Source organism: Zootoca vivipara, chromosome 3 (genome assembly GCF_963506605.1).
Source record: "Zootoca vivipara chromosome 3, rZooViv1.1, whole genome shotgun sequence".
Lineage (NCBI taxonomy): Eukaryota > Metazoa > Chordata > Lepidosauria > Squamata > Lacertidae > Zootoca > Zootoca vivipara.
The window spans coordinates 50,758,950-50,779,411 of NC_083278.1; the positions used below are offsets into that span (position 1 = coordinate 50,758,950).

The following is a 20,462-nucleotide window of genomic DNA, read 5'->3' on the forward strand; positions in this document are numbered from 1 at the left end:
AGTAGCAAAGTTGTATGACTTGTACAAATAACAAATGATAAATGTTACTGAAGGGCTTTAATACTCTAACCAAAGTGTTTTTGCTCAAAGTAGATTCTCAAAGGGCGTTTTGAGGTCATAGTAATGCAACTTTCAGAAATATGTTCTGCACACCTTTATTCTATTACACAACATGACAAACATTGCATCTTCACATTCTTCTATTATCTACAATCTCAATGGAATAACGGTTTGGGATTTGTTCATTTTAGGATTTTATTATTGGGTTTAATGAATTTTTTTTGGAACTGAGGCAACCACAAAGTTTTCTGAAAAGATTATTGCAATCTAATCGAGTCATGAGATAAGCACTCCCCTCCTCTTCCCTCGATGCTTCCAGAAACATAAATATTTACAACTTTATCTAGTCTGATTATTCATTCTTTGCAGAAGCATCCATATTTTCTGAAAGCAGATAAGTACCAAAGAAATGAATGCCATTTTGCTTAGTTCCTATCATCATGAAGAATATGGGCCTATTATCAGGAAATGCTATGATCTGGAAATCCATCATAGCAGTCCTACAGAAAAGCACAATGTAACTTGGAGAGCAATGCCCAAGGAACACTCCTGATAGCTGAGCATGTGCTAACAGAGCAAGCATTGGGGCTCCAGAGGCACCAGCTAAGGAGACAGGTCATGTTCAAGGCTCTAGGCCACTGCTGGTGATCAGGGGACCACTCTGCCTTGGCTGTCAGACAGGATTCCTCAGAGGTTCCTCCTAGACCAGCAGGTCCTGTATGGTCACTGCCAGGACCAGGGCCGTCTATAGCATATCCGCCGCCGGGGGTGCAAAGATCTTCCCAGCACCCCCAAATTAACTTTTATTATACTTATGGCAGACACCATGCTTACGCCTTATCTCTTGTTTACAAAAGAAGGGAGGAAAAAGAAACGTGTTTCTCGCTTAGCATTCATCATAAAATGAAGAAGAAATGCAGCTCATGGAATTCATATTGTGTGCTCTAGGTGCGTTTTTGCGGAAATGGAAAACTAAAATCGCGTGCTGAAACGCATGTGTAGTAGAGCCCTAAGTACTAAGCTGTTAGTCAAAGAAAATGCCGACAATTAATGAAAATAAACACTATTTTTTTTAACAATTTCTCTAAATGAATTTGAACCGTAAGTGATGAAATTAAAACACGCCGTTGTGAATGACAAGCGCTACCGCTGGCACGGCACATCTTTGGTAAATGAGCACACAAAGTCGAAAGTCCTTTAGTGAAACAGTAAGTATACATTTCGGTAATACCTAGGTATATATGTCTTTTGTTTTTCTAGCTTGATGAAAATTATTTAATATTTCATAACAGGTAAATATGGTAGTTAAGAGCTTAGGCAGCTTCAGCGACGGGCACCTGGTGCCCCCCAGAATTCAGCGCCCGGGTGCCCTGCACCCCTTGCACCCCCGGGTAAAGACAGCCCTGGCCAAGACTCCCACAAGCAACTACCTGTGAACCTAAAGAACCAGATGCCACCATCCACAGCTGTTCACTGAAGCAGTGGCACAGGGAGTGTACCAGAAGTGAGTCTACGGAGTGGAGGAGGAGTACCTGTCTTCAGGCCAGATGGTTGATTCTTTGAAGCTTTGACATTCTCCATAGAGGAGTAAGACAACTTCTGGGGAGCTGTAAAGTAGCCATTTGTGGCATTTACAGTTTGTTTCTGCTGCAAATCCAGACTGTAGTCCTGGAGAGCAAAAGTCAATCACAGCTGTTACATCTGTCTTTATCTGTTGTTTTAAGAATACAATTTTTGCAATGCTCTCCTGGTAAACACTGCTAATTAAAAACAGTAGACAGAATGCTGATTAAAATCCTAATATGTAATCTTCATGCACCAATACTATGTAATACTGGAGCCCCTTATGCTGCTGTTAGAGATCTCTTTCCAGCTGTCAATGGATAACATCCCTGGATTCCTGCTAATTGGCTGTACACCAAGGCAAACATCTCAGCTAATTTGGGAACATAGTACCGATTAGTTCTAGATAAAGTATGAATATTTATAAAGAAATAACCAATAATGAGAGAAAGGCAGAGATGGAAGCCAGCATAAAGAGAGAGAAAACACCCTTTCAGATGCTTTAATAAGCTTTTTAGTCCTTCGAGCAACTGACGAGAATATTTAACTGTCATACTTTCAGAATGGAAAAGACAAAATCATCCTTGTGTATGATATTTGTTCCTAAAGAAAATGCTTAGGGGATTTAGATTTACAGAGCTTTTCTTCAGGGAGAAATAAAAATAAAGCAAATGGCTTTAAATTGATGGCTTGGATTCCAAGGTGCTCATGTATGAGCAAAAATGCACCTCAGCTTGTGCAAGCTCCCTGCTGATTTCCCCTTCCAGCTCCAGAGGGTTCCCCAACCACCAGAAACTTATTTTCAGAGGCACATGAACCTCCAAGGACAAAGGAAATGGGAAACATTCAATCAAGTTCTCGTCCAGCCAGAATATCTAGCTCAGATTGGAGGAATATAACAACATGTCAACAAGTCTATTATTCAGTTGTTTAATCCTTCCCCCTTTTTTAGATGAGGCAGTCATTCTTGAAATTATTTTGTATTGCTTTACAATATTATATGTTGTGCACTGCTTTGATATATGAGTGGGCAGAATATACATACATTTAGAAATATAAATCAATAAACAAACTATTTTCAAGACCTGAACAGCAGTGTCAATTTAGTCAGTAAAGGTTAAAATATGCTTTTAGTAGCAGGCTATGGGAAGTGCTTGCAGGCCATGTGGCACTATTAAAGTCCAGAAGTGCTCTACAAAATTGCCATTTCCTATGGAGAACCAACAGGTGTCCCCCCTACTCATGCAGGGATAACGTTCTGGGGCCCTGCGCACATAAGCGAAAATCACATAAGTGGGGAACACCCTCTAGAATGCTTCTAAATGTCATTTCCCTCCTGTTTTCCAGCACTCTCTCCCACACTCTCTCCAATTCAGATCAAAATATCTTGAGTTGAAGCTTTGGGGCCAGCTGGAGGCTGGAGGACATGCAAGAAAGCAGCGTAGTACCCCATGCATCAGCTGTAAGGCAAGGAGGCTGAGCAGCCTACAACACTGCTGTGTCTCCAGTCTCTTCAGGGCAGTAATATAGATTCCTCAAATGAAAGAGTTTTTACTAGAGATAATGTGATTTTACCAAAATACTGACACGTTTCAGCATTGTTTATCTTAATCAATCTATAAACTATTCAACATGTGGTAGAATGAATATCATTGTACGCTGCTGAAATCCACATTTAAAAAAATGAATAATGTGTTGTTTGCAAACTCTTGGATTAGTACATCAACAGAAGGAAGACCTGAGCTCCTATACAGTAATAACTTAGCTTGAGTGTGACAACATTAATTATCGACTCTTACCATGCTGAATTATAATTATGAAAATCAGTAATTTAATTGGCATCTACTGCAATGAAAACAAGCTTAACCAATGTTATGATTGGAGTGCAAGTGCCTCCTTGTGCTTTCAAAACTCAGCCTTCCTATCAGGTATTCAGTCACTATATCGCTAAATGGCCAGTTGTTAAGATACACTGAACATGTTATAATGTGCAGTAATATTCATACCTATATGAAAAAATGATGCAGGAAACAAATGCTCATGGAAAAAAATATAGGAAAATGCAGCAGAGATCACCACTCATGTGAATGGCATGCAAGGCAATAAGGACCACTTCACATATTTACAAGTTTAGATGTATCCATACAATGCTTGAAATGCACACCTAAGATTATAACAGGTGAATTGCAGCAATTGTGTTTATCATACAAGTACCCTTGTTAGGAAACTGTGATTGGATGAAGATTGTTGTAGTGCAAAGTCCTCCTGGCAAATCTAGGCTTCCCTGAAGTAATGTATGAAAGGTTTCTAATTTTTTGTCAGCCTTCACAGAACCTAGATGCAAATACAAGGCAATCCACAGCTCTGCACTTTGATGGGCCGACTTGAGTCACAAATTTGTGTGCCATTCACACAGGAGGAAAGGGATACAGAGCTCAGTAAGACTGGATTATCAAACTATGAGAAGTGTACTGCTAGCCGGAGGGGAGAGCTAGATTTATTCCTGTTGGAAGAACAATAAGAATCCCAAGTGAAAATACTTTTGAGCTATTATCAACCTATGCTAGGCTGTAAAATACAGAACCTGTTTCAAATTTCTGCACCAAAACACTTCTATCTTCTGATTAAGTATTATTAAACTATGCTATGCCAAAGCAGCATATCAATTATATGCCATACCTTGGAAATGATCACACTAAAAAAATTAACATTTATAATGAAATGTTTAAATGACATGAACTATTTGAAGGCAAGGAAATGCCACTAGAGCTATATGCTCTGCCACAACACAGTGACCTGTGGTCTTCTGAAGTGGAAAATGCCAGGCAGGCTGTATGCTGAGTCAAAATTTCTAGGAAGTTTAAGGTATTAACACCAGCCTTCCAGTAATAAAAAGGTTGATTGTAGAGTGTGCACTGAAAAAATAATGGATGACTCTCAATAGGAAAATGAAAAGGACATAACATACTATGTGAACTCACCATAAAGAAACAGTCAAACCCAAATTCTTGAGGCATCTAGTTAAGTGCTATAATACATGTTGCATGTCCAAAATTGCAGGTTCAATCTTTGGCATCTCCAATAAAAAAAACAAACCAAAGGACCAGGTGATAGGTAAGAACTCTGCCTAAGACTCTAAAAAGCCATTTACAGTCAAAACAGGCAAAACTGTACAAGGTGGACAAAAATCTAAGGTGGTGTAAGACTAGCATTCTATGGGCTATTGGAGATTGTCCCAATTATTCCCAGAGAGGGATCAAAACTGTGTTATTTTCTAATTTCTTCTCTAATAATAGGTACTGCTTGTTACTGTACACACAGGAAATATAACAGAGAAAAGCCAAAAGAAGATAGAACTGTGAGCAGAGCTGGCTAATTAGTGAGGCAGGGTGAAGCACCCATCTCAGGCCACCCTACCGCTTACACTGCCTTCCAAAACACTCCCTGAAGCAAAATGGGAACACGTTGCTCTCGCTTCCACTGCAAAATGGAACACTTCCACCTCTTCCCCAATGAATGGGAATGCCTCACAGAATGCTCCCAGAGTTCTAGCACATGGCAGAACTGGAGGGGGCAGAGCACCAGGGGAGACGGCACATTCCCATTTCAACTCAGATAGTGAAATACAGGGCCGTCTTTACCCTGGGGTGCAAGGGATGCGGAGCACCCGGGCGCCAATTTCTGGGGGCGGCGGCAATTGTATACCTACTGTATACTGGTCCCTCTCGATCGGCGGCAGTGAAAAGCAATGGAGCGAAAGTCCCCGCCTCCCTCCTTTGTCGCTGTGTTACTCCGTAGAGTCAAATATTCTTGGCGAGTCAGGAAACAAAAGCAGTAATTTCCGCTGCCTTGTTGTCACAGGTGAGTGATTTTCCTCCCCCCAAAAAAGCTCAACAAATTGATGGATTGAAAAGATGTAGATTTTGGTGGTTCAGATGTATCCAATCCATTTTGTGCTCACTTTGGGGGTGGTATTCCACCATTTTATCTCTTGGGCTACACACAGATCCTTTGGTTCTCAGAAAACTTCAATAAATCATTCTGCTATAGTGTGCTTCTTCTTTTTTACACTAAAGAGTGTCAATATATTCCTGTGGTTATTTCAGTGCTTTGTGGAGCTCCTGTTTGAATTAATGGAGTGTTGTTGGAATTAAATGATGCTCGAGCTAAATTCTTACAAGTCCTTTTACATATTCCAAGATGTGTTTCTAATGCAGCTATATTACTGGAAACAGGATGATGTCTTTTTGAGATAATAGCTTGGTTGGCAGCCTTTTTTGCCCAAAAATCTTTTTGCATCCTTCTTCAAATGATATTCAATTCTGCACTAGCTCTGGTAAAACAAAGGTTCTAGGATATTTCCTTTCAGGATCCTTTGGCTCACATGTATAACCTGCTCAGATTGCTCCTTGAGCATTTCCTATAATGTTCTTTTTCAGTTAGTTGCTTATTTTAGGAATTCACATGGATCTAAATACTGCAGAGCTTTTACTCTGGCAAGATTGAATATTTCATCATTTCAAATGCTCTGGTGTAGCTATGCTGATTTTCCTCTCTCCTTAGAGGTCTGCCCTAGAAACAACCAGGAGGTACAATGTGTGGAACATGTCCTTCCTTCTGTTTTGCAATTTCTACACTGGAGCTTTTCAGCAAATTATTGGTCTTTTATTGGCCAAACTACCAGGAAGGTTAGCTCAATTCCATGTTTAATATTTGCTGGGAGCAAAAATCCCATTGGTGACATTGATAGAGGCTAATATTTTTTATCTGTGACAGTGAGAATTAAGGAGGAAATAAGTGCCAAAACTGGAGCGATTATTCCAAGGGACTTAACTCAGGTTACTTATTTTGTAAACTTTTGTTCCTTTTTGCACTTTTTGGTGCATATCCTGTGTATCAAATTTTGGTGTATTCTATGGTTAATTTTTGGTCTTGTTTCTGGTCTGTTGACTGTAATAAACTGATGGTGATAATTTCATGCTCACTGGGAAAAGGTGGACATTTTTAAAATATTCACAATTCAGATCTACCACAATACTTCCCACCCCCTGTGCACGAATAGTGAAAGTGCTTCAGAATGTGCGGGGAGAGAAAATCCAATTGCAGCCACACATAAAGTAGTGCTTTAGAAGCCTTCTCACACCTGGGATTAGGCTTTGGGGCTGCACTTGAAGGGAAGTGCTTAAAAAGCCCCTCTGTGTGAGTGGAACAGCTTTTTCAACAGGTTTGGATCCTGGCCAAGGAAAATCTGACAATATGATTACAAAGCATTTCAAGCTTTGTAATCAAGGTTTCTACAGCTCTGATGCTCACCTAAAGGATATTAGATACTTCTTGCATTATATAGAAAAACAGTCTCACACTCCCATTGTTGGCAAAAGTGCTTAGCTTTCTTGTTTGTTTATATTAAGTGGTTCCTGAATAGTTTGCAAATATATTATGCTCTGAAACCCTGAGCTTTCCAGGCCATTTTTTTAAAGAAAAAAAATAGTTTCAGAGCTTGTGTTTTGACTGTTACTTCTCTCTCTTTTTCATTCCTTGACTTCAAATTTATAGTCTTCCATGCCTTCAATGCAGAAAATATTCAACTAAAATTGTTTGGCTGTGGCTTTTGTGGCCTATGGAGGAACTGCCCTATGCAGTCTTGGATAACGAACTGCTCTAGTTCATCTGTGGGCAAAAATACATAGGTTTACAACTCGATTACTGGCTCCTTGGATAGTAATATATTGTTGCTTTCTGTTCCAAACTGGAGTAAATCATGACTAAATCATTTTTTTAAAGTAGCATATCAATCCAAGTTCCTGACAGCTGCAAATTAGACTTCCCTGATCAAATGAAGTAGGGAGGAGGGAAAGGGGGTTAGTTTAAGGAAGCTGAATTGTCAGGCAAATTGCTGCTGGATAATTTTTAAGATAAAGCTAGGCAACATTGACCCACAGATTAGATTTTCCAAAGACAATAAGAAGATTGATATGATCTAGTTCTCTGCACTTTGACGGGGGAATTATAGGGCTCGCAGTAAGGGGAAGAGGAAAGGAGGCAGAGGGATGGATTGAAATAATTTTATCAGACAATACTTTTTAAAATGAAATAAGTATACAACACAGTAATAAATATACAGCAATATTGTTTGGGCTAATTTGAAAAACAAGGTTCATTGATTTATAGTTAATTTATATAATTCTGAATTAAACAAATGGTAAAAAGTGAAAATGATGCCGGGAAGTATAAAATAGTTTCTCTTCAGAGTTTATAATATTATTCTACCTCTTTGCTCCTGTTACCTTTTCCACTATGAATACAACACAGAACTGTCTACATTTCTGACTCCGCTGTGGCTCATCTAAATGTTGTGTGAGTTTTGAGAAGTGAGCAATGGTAGAGATACAGTTTATTAATGAATATCTAAGTGACAGAAAAATCAAAAGCAGCATTGTGCTTAGGCTCCATCCCTCCCTCCCGTCTCTGATTGTGACCTGAATATTAACAAAACGAAGACAAAATACTTGCACAAGCCACATCTTCTACAAAAAATATATTTTATTGGTGCTGAAATAAATGTTCATTGTGACTAATACTATGCCTCATTGTATTAATCTATCAAGCACTGAAAATGATTTCATTTTTATTTCCCTCTCTCATATTGCAACGTGTCAACAATACCAAAAAATCAGATTAATAGTCCAAGGGGCAAACAAAAGGAGAGAAGAAATGGTTGGCTTTGGTGCAATCTGGAATTCAACTGAGCAAAGGTACAAAAGGAGTCTATGAATAAACCACTTGCTATTTTCACTATGGAAACATCAGTACCTTTTTGGTCATAGACAAATCTGACATGAAAGGTAGTTTTTCATTCTTTGGAATCTGGAAAAGACCACTTGTAACTTAATCAATATTACTTGCATCACATTACAAGCATGCCCTATCTATGAGTGTACAGCCCACAGTCTCAGAAGTACTTTTGATTTTGTCTTAAATGTGAACATTTATTACTATCACATTAAATGTGCTGCAACACTAATATCTCATAAATACATGTGAGCCACAAATATTCTGGAAGGAATATTGGCATTGGACCTTGCTAACAGTTTCTGAAAAAAGAAAAGCTTCTCAATAATAATACTAAAAAAATATATCATAGAATTGTAGAATTGGAAGAGTTCTTGAGAGTCATCTAGTCCAACCTGTTGTAATACAGGAATCTCAACACGTAGTCCCCCATCCAGATTTGTAAGCTTTGCAAATATGCCAACAGCTTTATTGCTGCACCACTAGGATAGAAACACCATTTAATTCTTAAATTCCAGAAGGGTAACTCTGAGTTTCTGTTGCTACACAAAGCAAAAGTCGTACAGCCCCTTAAAAATCTATGCTTTCATGATAAAGAGCCCACATCACAGATTTACATCCGAAGTGGGTTCTTTTTCTTGAAAATCTATGTCACAAACTAGATGTGACATTAAATGCATTACTTGCTAATACATCAGGTTAAAAAGAAAATCTTAGCAGGCATGAGGAGGTAAAAGCCATATCACATAGGGAAGGGAAGCTTAATCCTGTCTTTCTTACCATGGTTTTGTGTGAACATGCCAGCCCTCTATATCCATCATAGTCAATGATACCCTGGTACAAGAAGGGACTTAATATGTGTAACCTGTACCAACGTGTACATTTCATTTTTCCAGATTTGAAGACATCAGGGACCTTAAATTAGTCATTATATACTTTCACTCCCTTCTCCCTGGATCTCAGTGACCCCAAAGCACAAAAGTTTTCATAGGAAACCCAAGTATTATCTTGTTTATTACCCTATAACATTAAAAACAACAAACAAAAGTTATGTGATAAAAGGAAATTAAATTTTCACCTGAACAAATATATCAAAAGAATTCTGGAGTTGACCAACCAATATGGTGCTAACAATGAACCTATACCAACTGGCATTAATAAAATTTGCTTCTACAATAGAAATGGATATGATTTAAACTATTAATTATAAAATGAATGATACATACCGTAATAATTACTTCCAAACTGATATTACAATAGTATAGGGCAATGGCAAGTGCTTAATTTCAAAAGTTTCAGAATTCCCTGGCCAAGTTTGCAGATAACCTTAATTTTCACACACACACCCCAAAAGAACCCTTCTGTGACAACTTTTATTTCACCTACGGTATATTGAAGAGGAATCTTGAATGAGTCTGTCATTCATTCTGACAGATGCATTAAAGACTTCAAAAACTTTAATTGCAAATGAAATTCTTCCATTTGGAGAACTGTAATATGCTCTGCAATCTCAGCTATAACTTAAAATTCGGTAAATACAGTAACTGAAGAAAAGTGGTGCCATCATTTTGCAAATAAAGATTATGGGTTTTGTAATTCGTGTACAGCTACAATACAGCCTATGATGTAAGAACAAAAATAGCTCTCCTTGTAAAAGGCAATTTGGCCAGAGTAGATACAGTAAGCACAGTGTTAAAAGGGACAAGTGTAAATTGCATGTTTCTATATCCTTCTGAAAAGCACAAATTTCAGCACCCTTGCTATTTTTGCCACAGTTTGTGATGAGAACTAACTGTCCTTTGGCAATCAGTTTGAAGTAGCAAAGACCATTCAGTGTTATTATAAAAGAAAATAAGTGTATAAATCACTTTGCAGGGATGTTAGGTTTAGATGAATTCAGTGCCCCGAAGTGCAGGTTTACCAGCTGTTTATTATATAATTTTTTCCTATTATTTAACTGTTAAAAAGGAATTGCAAAAAAATGTATGTAAATAATGTTGCTTACATCTTTCTGTCGCTGGCCTTCTCAGGCAACAGTAGAAAATACACTTTAAAAGTATGCTGTTAGTAAAATCCTAAATGATATTTTCAAATACAATCTACATTTTTAAGATCCATTATAATTAACATGAAGACAGCAGTTTTCAAAGAAGCATTAAATACTGCATGATTTGTGTTTTAAAAGTATTTTCCTTATCAACCACTATATCCACCAAATACAGCACTGTAAGCTTTAAAAGACAAATTGTTTAATCTATTGTTCTTTCCGCAGGCTAGGAATAATTAGCAGCTCATTGTACTTAAAAAGGATTCACAATCTTTTCTATACGTAATTATAAAAATCATTATTGTGTGAATGGTGTCTAAGTCTAATCGCCTCCAACAAATTATACTTTTCACCCCAGGAGCAGTGAAGAACAGGATGGCTTGGTTTTTTTAAAAAAAAACAGAATATTTCAGTTATAAGAAGGCAATGGCAGAATTTATTTTTATATGTATTCATACATGGGAGCATTTGCACATATTCATTGTTATACAAAGCAGAATACTGTGCCAATTGTTTCCATAAAATCAATAAAAATATGAATTCAGTTTATAAAAGTGCCATGCCTTTCTTTGTTGCAAACGTGTTGTAAAACCAGCCACACTGACTAGCGTTCCCTAGTCCATGGTTTGTAAACATATTCCAAAGGAACCATTTCCGAGTCATCTTTTCTGCTTTCCAACCCCTAAACATGTACCATAGAATACATGTGTATTGTAGGGGGCTCTGGAGACAGGGAAATATTGTAGGCTGGAAGTTCAATTGGTTGAAGCAGATTGGTTGAAGCAAGCAAATTGTCCTGTGAAAGTGTGTCGGCCAAGACTGTCTGCTTCTCATGGAGGAACTGAGCGATCCTTTGGACATAGTCTGACAAACACTCTCCTATTTAGAAGCATTTTACAGAGCTGTCCTAAGGCCACAAGGAGATAGGGTCAGTGCCAGGGTCGGGGCTTAGGTGTTGTCAAATCTAAATAATGTAATAGTTTAAGACTTACTGCATGAATCATTAGTTTAGGTTAAAACATATGACAAGAGTGTCCAGCTGGGTCCAAGAGGTGATCCTGGCTATTTAAAGGAGGCCATGGAATGACGAGTCATAAAGATACCTGCTGGGGATCTGGACGAGGTGAATTACATCTTCAGCCAGTGATTAACATTTATCTTCCTAGATAAATTGTTCAAGCAGGTGCTTGCCTGCAAACTGATACTGATTTTCTTGATATATTTCAGTCAGGGTTCAGACCTTTGCCGTTCTCCTGGACCTCCCAGCACCTTTCAATGCAACTTCCCATGCTATCCTTCTGCCACTTACTGGGACAAGGTGGCATGGTCAGGAGTGCTGGATTGTCTCTGCCAATGTACCTGCACAGCATTGACCTCCCCACTGCCTCGCCCCTCTCCCTGCTGGTAAGTGGAAGTGACTCCACTGCTGGGAGGTCAGGTGCGTGGCACACCTGGAATTTTGGGAAGCATGTTTCTATTCCTTGTTTTGTCAATATGTAATTGCCCTTGAAGTCTGCTGCCCTACAGAAAATATTGTTTGTCTTAATCAGAAGCACAAGCAACATCCACAATGATGCCCCCAAGACCTTGAATCTCCTCATTTCACTATGAATAAGACATTTAGGGGCCACAGAAAGTCCTCTGTATGCTGATGATGTCTAGAAAACATGGCTCTGAAGTCTTGGCCAGACATGAGGGCATTCTTAAAATATCTAGAAAGTGAACACTATGGAAACACTAAATAATGTATTAGTCTGCTAATCTATGTGGTACAAACAGTACAAAAAAACACAGTCTACCCAAATTGGTATTGGTAGCATTATCCATCACAGAAGGTGACACTGCCATGACAGATGAGAAGTATCTGTTTGGAGCTGCATACCGAGTTGTTTGTACCAATCAAGAATGCTGATCATTGGATAAAACTTAGAGTCAACGTATTTTGTTAGATGCTTTAAAATTTATTTATTTTTACTGGGTTTCCATAAGCATCACACTACCTTCAGACAGTGTTTAATGATATTTGAGAACTTCTTTAAATCTTTGTTTTACTTGTATAGTTTTTATTGTCAGACAGCACTGTAGCAGTACTGTGATGTTTAGTGGTTTATAAGTATTCCTAATAAATACATAAATAAATACTGAAACATACTTGTTTATTGCTCACATACTACGTAATTAGAAATAGAGCCACTTCAGACAGTGAAACACAACAGCTCCATCTCCATATAAACATACCAAGGCCTTTGTAAAACATTTCCATGTGGTACACATGGTGAACAGTATTGTTTGAAATCCACCTCACATAGATGGTCAGATTACATTGAGACTCTGTACCAGAACTGAATATCTCTAACTCTGGTTGCCTGGTGTGGCATCTTACAGTGTAGCTGAAATCCTCCATATCATAAGCAGATTGAAAAAGATGGGTGGGGTTCAAATGGAAGAGGATGGGCAGCAAATTTTTGCTTATTATCCTCTCCCCCAGTTTTGGACAGTCCCCCAATTCCCAGGAGCTTGTTTTCATGGAACCCTGTATGTGGTAGGGGGGAATCAGGAAAAAACAACAACCCTCCTGTCCTCTTCCATCATCAGCAAACAGCTTCACTGGCTGCAAAGCACAAGGGCAACAATTGGCTTTCACCTTTAAATCATTTTCAGCTGCCTGAAAATGAGAACGACATTGTAACATTTGTATCTGTAAAATACTAACCTTCTCAGGAATTAGGCCTGACATCTATTATGTTTCCTTAACTTCCCCTGCAAAAAAAAAGCTTTTCTTTTTAAATAAAATGTTGGTGGCTTATTTCTGATCTTATCCCAGCGTAAACAACCACAGAGGCTGAAGGTGTAAAGATGTTACTTGATTTTGCTTACTTGATTCTTGAGGTTAGGTGTTTTTTTAAAAAAAATCCCAGCAACACCCAAGCAAATAAAACATTTGATGGTAGGTAATAGACTGAGCCTTTTAACAGCTACTGTAAATCTTTACCAGTTTTTACACTGTGGGCCATCATGACCATTTAATTACATGATTCATATACTGTACAGTGCTGATCAAGGGAGTAGCTATGGCCTAGATATATACAACAGGGAACAGGATGTGCAACCGTGCAGCATGTTTCCACAAATTTGTAAGAGAATGGTGTGTAATATTGACCGTCCGAAATGGATTTCTAGCTGCCTAGTTCATAGAATATTTAATATGAATTTATATCACTGGGACAATTTTCATGTTACAGAAGTTTGTTTCTCAGTGTCATCATGTCCCTGATCACATGTTACAGATTAACATGCACACAAATACATGCCAAGTGCGATATTTTAAGATCTTGAGCCCAGATTTGTGGCACAACAAAAGGTTAGCAAAGGACCACTGAGTCCCAATGGGGGTTCAAAAGAAATTTGTTTATTACTACACAGCACCATTCTGCCATGTGACTTGAATCGTCAGAATAAAATCATTTGCTGGGACAATACACAATGATATATTTCCTTCATCCCACTCTGGACCAACAGCTTATGTTTTGCATGTTGCTATGACAGAAGTAGAGATAGACAGAGGTGGGGGAATATTAATGCTTACTATAGAAGGATCTGGGAGGGGTGCTAGGAATCTGGCAGGCTGCAACAAAGACCTCAATGCAAAGGAAGGGGGGAATCAAATGCAAATGACACTAGTTAAGAACACATGAGAACAGAAAGGACATGAAAAATGGGGAAATGGAGGAGACATAGATGATCAGAAGAGTGGTTGATCACCATCCATCAGTCTTGGGAGACATTGGAGGAGCGCACCCCTGGGGATGAGTGCTGATACGGTAATTACGTGTTCTGACTAAAGGACCAGGAGTGGGTTTCTTGAGTTTCATAGGGACCTGAGAATCTCAGTCATGGTTTTATATTGGGATTCTTGAAGTGTTTCGGCATGCATTGCTGGACATAAGCCACAATCTGCCTGTCATTATTGGCAGGCTGTCCTTCACCCAGGGAACCATGTATGGTGCAGAGCTAGCATTTTCAGAACACTCCCAAAATAGCACAAAAGTTGAGAAATTGAAAAAATGGTACACATGGTTTTGTGCTCCCTTTGGATATTGACTAGACAAGAAAATTACCAACGATGAGGAGGCAAGGGGGACAGGAAGGGGAGGTACAGAAGGGGAACTAATTATAGATGAGGAATTTGTCTTAGGAGGAATCCAAGAGTATGGTCTCTTGGAGACAAACACTTAAAAGACTTTGATTGGAGCTGAAGGTCTATCTTTGAGAGAAGGAAAAAGCAACTGATCATTGTGCTCTTTTGAAATACACTTTTATTTTACCAGGTCTAATTGATGGTCAGATAAAGATACACATTTAATTTGGCAACAGACAGATAGATCAGGTGCACTGTCAGGCATTAGAATACACCTAGAGCAAGTTTATAAAGATAGCTGAAGTGCACCAAAGTTTGCCTCCTCTGTCATGCCTTTATGCCATGCATCTTGCAAAGTCACATGAAGAGCAAAGCCAAAGAAGCTTAGCCTTACAACCACACTGGGCACCTTGGTAACATTGGGTTGTGGGGTCATGACTCATGAAAAGATGACATTATAACAATTTTTAGGTCACCAAAGCATTCACTCCAATGGACTTAGTGAGAAAAGCCTTCTCTGTGGAATTCATTTATAATAGCAGCTCTGCACATACAAAGAGTGTGTTAAGTCATCCTTAATATTGTGTTGAATGGGGAAGACTTGCCTCTGAATCAGGGCTCAAGTCTGCATTTATTATCATCATCATCATTATTTTTATATTTCTAGACCACCCTTCATCTGACAATTTCCTGCAGACATACTCTCTCTCTCTCTCTCTCTCTCTCACACACACACACACACACACACCATAAAAGATATTATACAGCAGAAATCCAACTATCATCTCTGGGTGATTCTGTCTCAATTTTCCCCAAAGCTATGAAGGAATGCATGTGCCTTCAGATGGTGGCAGAGAAATAGGCAATCTTCATCATGATCACCATATGATTATATATTATTCTTAGCTGTCTTCAGTCATAATTGCTGCAAGATTTCAGCCACCTGAGCCATCATTTGATTGCTTCATCACCTGTTACTTCCTTCCAAACCAGGGAGCCATCTGAGACCCCTAAACAGGATAAGGCACTCAAGAATGATCCTATCAATGGTCACTCCAGTTCATTGTTCCACCATGAGATCAAAGTCCAACATGTTTGCCAGCATGCCAATTAGAAATTCCCCCAAGGCATTCAGGAATCCTTGGGATTCTGTAACTTTTCAGGGCCATCCTAGTCAGTTTTCCATCCCTGCAGAGAGAAACTGTGAACAACAATCCAAACTTCATCAGTGTTCTGTCCATGACAACAGAGTGACTTGAAACCATCTATTATTGGATCATTCCTGAAATGTTCTATAGCATATAAAAACAAATGAACAAACAAAACAAGAGTATGACTAGCACATGTAGAGAAAGACTCATGATTGCCTCAGTTATCATGAAGTCCAGCATTGAACCTGAAAAGGCAACCCCAAAACCACCGCTAAGACCACCTCCATCAGCCCAGGTTAGGGAAGTTGTTGGGCAATAAACCAACAAAATTTCTGTTCTGTCTCTGTAGTCCAATACCAGTAATGAACTCTCTGGCTTCTAAGTCAATCAGTTTCCTATTTAGAAGATTACATTTCTATGGATAATGGTGAAACCCTCTCCCTGTCCTCTAACATGTGCTAGTGCTGTACCAAGGCAGGCTGACAAAGTAGGATCACCTACCTATGTCTTTTTTGGTGATGAATATCAAATCTGACCCTCATCCACAGATAAATCCTGGTTGACTGATGCTTGTTATGGCATCATTTATTTTTAGTAACATTGTGCCTAATCTAAGATATTTCAAATGAATGGGGAAAATGAATGCCAACTTGCATTTTAAAATTCTAAGGCAACAAGCCCTTCTTGGCTATGTGATAATAATTTTTACAGCAGTCAGGTTAGGAAAGAGTTAGCTATTTAAATAGTCAAACTAAAGAAGATAAAACCTGGGGTAATTTTACCATCCACTCTCCATTTCAAAGCTTTTTATGTGTAGGTTTATGAACCATACCCATTAGACATATGGCCAAATTAGTCTTAAATAGCTAATCTATTTCTAAGTTGGCCATTTCTTTAGATAACAAATCTTTATGTGACTGAATTATTGTTTTTCTAAGAATCTTTATTTTATAGGTGAAACAGGTTTGAGCATTTAATTCTATTTGAAAATGGTTCCTTTAAAGTAATGCACACCCAAAAGACATTTCTGATTGCCATATTTCTTTTAGGGGCATTAAAAATAGGTGGTTGGATGTACTGATTAAAGCAGCATAGTAGAGAGTATTTAAGCAATTAGAAGTGTTACCAGAAGGACAAGCCTTAAGATATTATTGATAATATTGATTATGTAGCAGATGACTAAGTATGGATGTATATCATTAGAGAAAGCTTAGTTCCACTTCTTCCTCTGTTTCTTAAACTTTGTTAAAATAACTTCTCTTGCATTTCTGTGCTAATTATTAAAGGTAAAGGTAAAGGTACCCCTGACCATTAGTTCCAGTCGTGGACGACTCTGGGGTTGTGGCGCTCATCTCGCTCTATAGGCCAAGGGAGCCGGTGTTTGTCCGCAAACAGCTTCCGGGTCATGTGGTCAGCATGACTAAGCCGCTTCTGGTGAACCAGAGCAGCGCATGGAAACGCCGTTTACCTTTCCACTGGAGCGGTACCTATTTATCTACTTGCACTTGACATGCTTTCAAATTGTTAGGTGGGCAGGAGCTGGGACCGAACAACGGGAGCTCACCCCATTGCGGGGATTAAAACCGCCAACCTTCTGATCGGCAAGCCCTAGGCTCTGTGGTTAGACTACAGCACCACCCGCATCCCTTTGATAACTTCTCTTGCTTTTCTCTTGCTAATTATTAGTCACCAATATACTGTTTGGCCACCATGTTTACCCACCTAGAGGCAATTCAAATACACATGACCCCAGTCCAGAAATCTATGTAGAAAGCTAAATGTGCACAACACAATTTTGGATCCTCACTTTCTAGAACTTGCTTCACTAGCTGCCCACTAGACCCAGTGAAGCAGCAATGCAGCAAAAGGAACTGCTGTCAGAAATAACAGCCAGGACCAAACTACATAACAGATGGTATTCAACTAAGTTTTAAATGGAGTAGAGTAAACTATCTTAGGCATCTGCATTAATTTTCAAGTACAATTTCTGAGTAGAACTTAGCTGAATACTATCCCAGGATTTCAATGTTTTACTCCTTTGCCATCTCTGATACAAATTCCCCCTAAAACTGCTTTTTTTATAAGGTAAGAAAGTTACCATGAGGCAAATGGTGATCCTTCCCATGTCAAATAGCAGCGTATCACCAGCACTGTGACATGGGAGGACTCCTCTTCTTCATGAGTCATGGCCCCCATACTAATCATGAAGGCCACTCCAGCTGCTATTTCAATTTTTTAAAACAAAACAAACCCAGTATACAAATGCTCCAAAACTAGGCTTCTTAGATTATGCTGTTAAGACTTTTTTTCTTTTGTGGTATATTGAGAAAAATGAATACTACTGTCAGCATTCACTGGCAAAAAATCAAAACAATCAAAACATGTAAATACATGTTTGGACATTCAGAACATTGTTATAAATGACTTGGATGAGGGAGCAGAGAGGTGCTTATCAAGTTTGCAGGTAACATGAAATTGGGAAGGTTGGCTAGCATCATAGAAGAGAGAATCAAGATTCAAAATGATCTTGACTAGCGGTAACACTGGATCGCAACCAACAAGGTGAAATTTAACACAGATAATGTCCTGCATTTAGGGCCAAAACATTAAAGGCACAAAAGTATAATTGGGCAAGCCTAACTTGACCGCATTACTTGTAGAAAGGATCTAGGTGTCTTAGTGGCCCACAACCTAAAAACAAGACAGTGTATAGCTGCAAAAGAAGTAAAAGAAGTTTGCATTAACATAAACATAGCATCCAGATCATGGGGAAGAGCAGCTACACTCTGTTCAGCAATGGTCAGAGTGAAGCACAGGGCACACCTGGTCTACTGTGTCCAGTTCTGGGTGCAACATTTTAAGAAGGACATTACAAACTAGAGCATGTCCACAGGATAGTAGGAGGCATGGAAACAAGGAGAAATGATTGAAAGAGCTGGATATATCTACCCTGGAGATCAGAATATTACAGCAAGACATGCAGAAGATGTCTTGTTATCTGTTGCCCCTGAAGACATGACTGCTACCAGTGGATGGAAATTGCAGACAAGCATATTCTGGCTAAATATTAGGAGACATTTCCCAACTGTAAGAGTTGTTAAACAGTGGTACAACTGCCTTGGGATTTGGTGTGCTCTCTTTCACCATAGGTGCTTAAGCAGAGGCTTGATTTCAGGAATCCTGTAGTTGCATTTTGAATTATAAATCCTGGACTGAGCAGGGTGTGTGGACTTAGGGCACATGTGCACCATACATTGAAAGGATATGGTGCTCAGAATTATAGCTATGTGGGGGAGGGACTACAGTTACCAGGAACTGGGTATAGATGTATGCGACTCTATTCCCCAAGACTTCCACCAAGATCTAAGGGAGCCATACCAGGCGCTGCAACTATGAAAGTCTATGGAAGGTGAGAGGTGGGGTGTGTGCCAGATTTGGGCATCACCAAGGTGCCAATGAAAATTGAGATGTGAAGTTCCACCACTGACCTCTGTGTTAGAGATGGAGGGACATTCTTATCAAAACAGCATTTTTCCACATAGGAGTAAATAACACCTATTCATTTAAGGTTGCAAATGTAAAGGGATGCACTCAGACATCACTGTGGTGGGATTAGACCTGCCTTGTGTTATTGGAGACCCAAACATGTGGAAAATAAAGCCTGTTTCTATCTACATAGTGCGCCTCTTTACTTGCACAGCCCATCCTAGGTTCCCTTTCTTGGTCATGCTCGTGTAACAGAATGCTGGGAATTGGCTTTAATGTAGAGGTGACTGCTCTTTTTAAGGAACAATAAAAATAAAATATCCTCAGTGATGAATGGGGCCATATCAAACAGAAGTTGGACTGCTTAAATAATGAAGTACACCACAGCTTTATAGGGAATTCTTCACTCTGCTGTTATAATTCTTCATTTTAAATTAAGAAAGGCTGCTATAAAATGCAACATTTACATCAACAAATAAATGACTAAAGCAAGCTTTTCAAAGGTGTGTTATATTGTCTTAAAATGTCCTAAGAGAATTAACTGAAGGCTTCACATGATTCATTTCCAGGATGCGAAATCAAGCTGCCTTGTTTCAGTAATACAAATTTTCAGAATTAATACTACAAAATGATTTGTTTTTCAATAGAATTAAAACAAAATTCAACAGTGAAATTTCTGCAGGGAAGAGGAAAGGGCCTGGTGAAGGTTAGGAAGACTAGTGTGTGAGAGAAAAAACATGAAAATACATATATGTGGAGAAAGGAAATTTCAACTGGGATTTTGGTATATGATATACTGAATGGAAAAGAAAAAAAATACAAATTTACAAGCACTATACTAATAAAATCTAGTTTTGTTGTTGTTTTATACTTATTCCAATCTTCTCTTCAGTATTACCTGATTAATTGGTGGTGTTTTAAATATAAGTACAAATATTTCTATTTTAAATATCTTGCCTTCACTTTGCTGAATTTTAGGGAAACACTAACCTGAATATCATACAGCAATGATATTACCTGGTTCAGAAGACAAATTCATCCAGCTCATAATTTGGGATAGAACCACATTCTGAACCAATACATACATAATCACTTCCTCAGACATCTTTTCAAATACTTTAATATTTTACATTAACTTTTGGGCAGAATTACAACAAAGATTGGGGTAGAAAGTTCCTAAAACATATGCCAACATTTTAGATTGATTGTTCTCTGTTGCAGAGAA

At 38.7% G+C, this 20,462-nt stretch overlaps 1 protein-coding gene across 3 annotated transcripts in view; it reads right to left on the minus strand.

Annotated features, from left to right (window-relative positions):
- Positions 1-20,462, minus strand: part of HS3ST5 (heparan sulfate-glucosamine 3-sulfotransferase 5) — a 133,313-nt gene that overhangs the window by 87,549 nt on the left and 25,302 nt on the right. The window contains exon 1 of one of the 3 annotated variants that reach the window (XM_035109116.2): positions 1,593-8,056. The exons of the other annotated variants lie outside the window; for them this stretch is intronic. The gene's annotated coding sequence lies outside the window, so the exon portion shown is untranslated. Of the gene's footprint in view, positions 1-1,592; positions 8,057-20,462 lie in introns of those variants that run through there. 3 annotated transcript variants of the gene reach the window in all.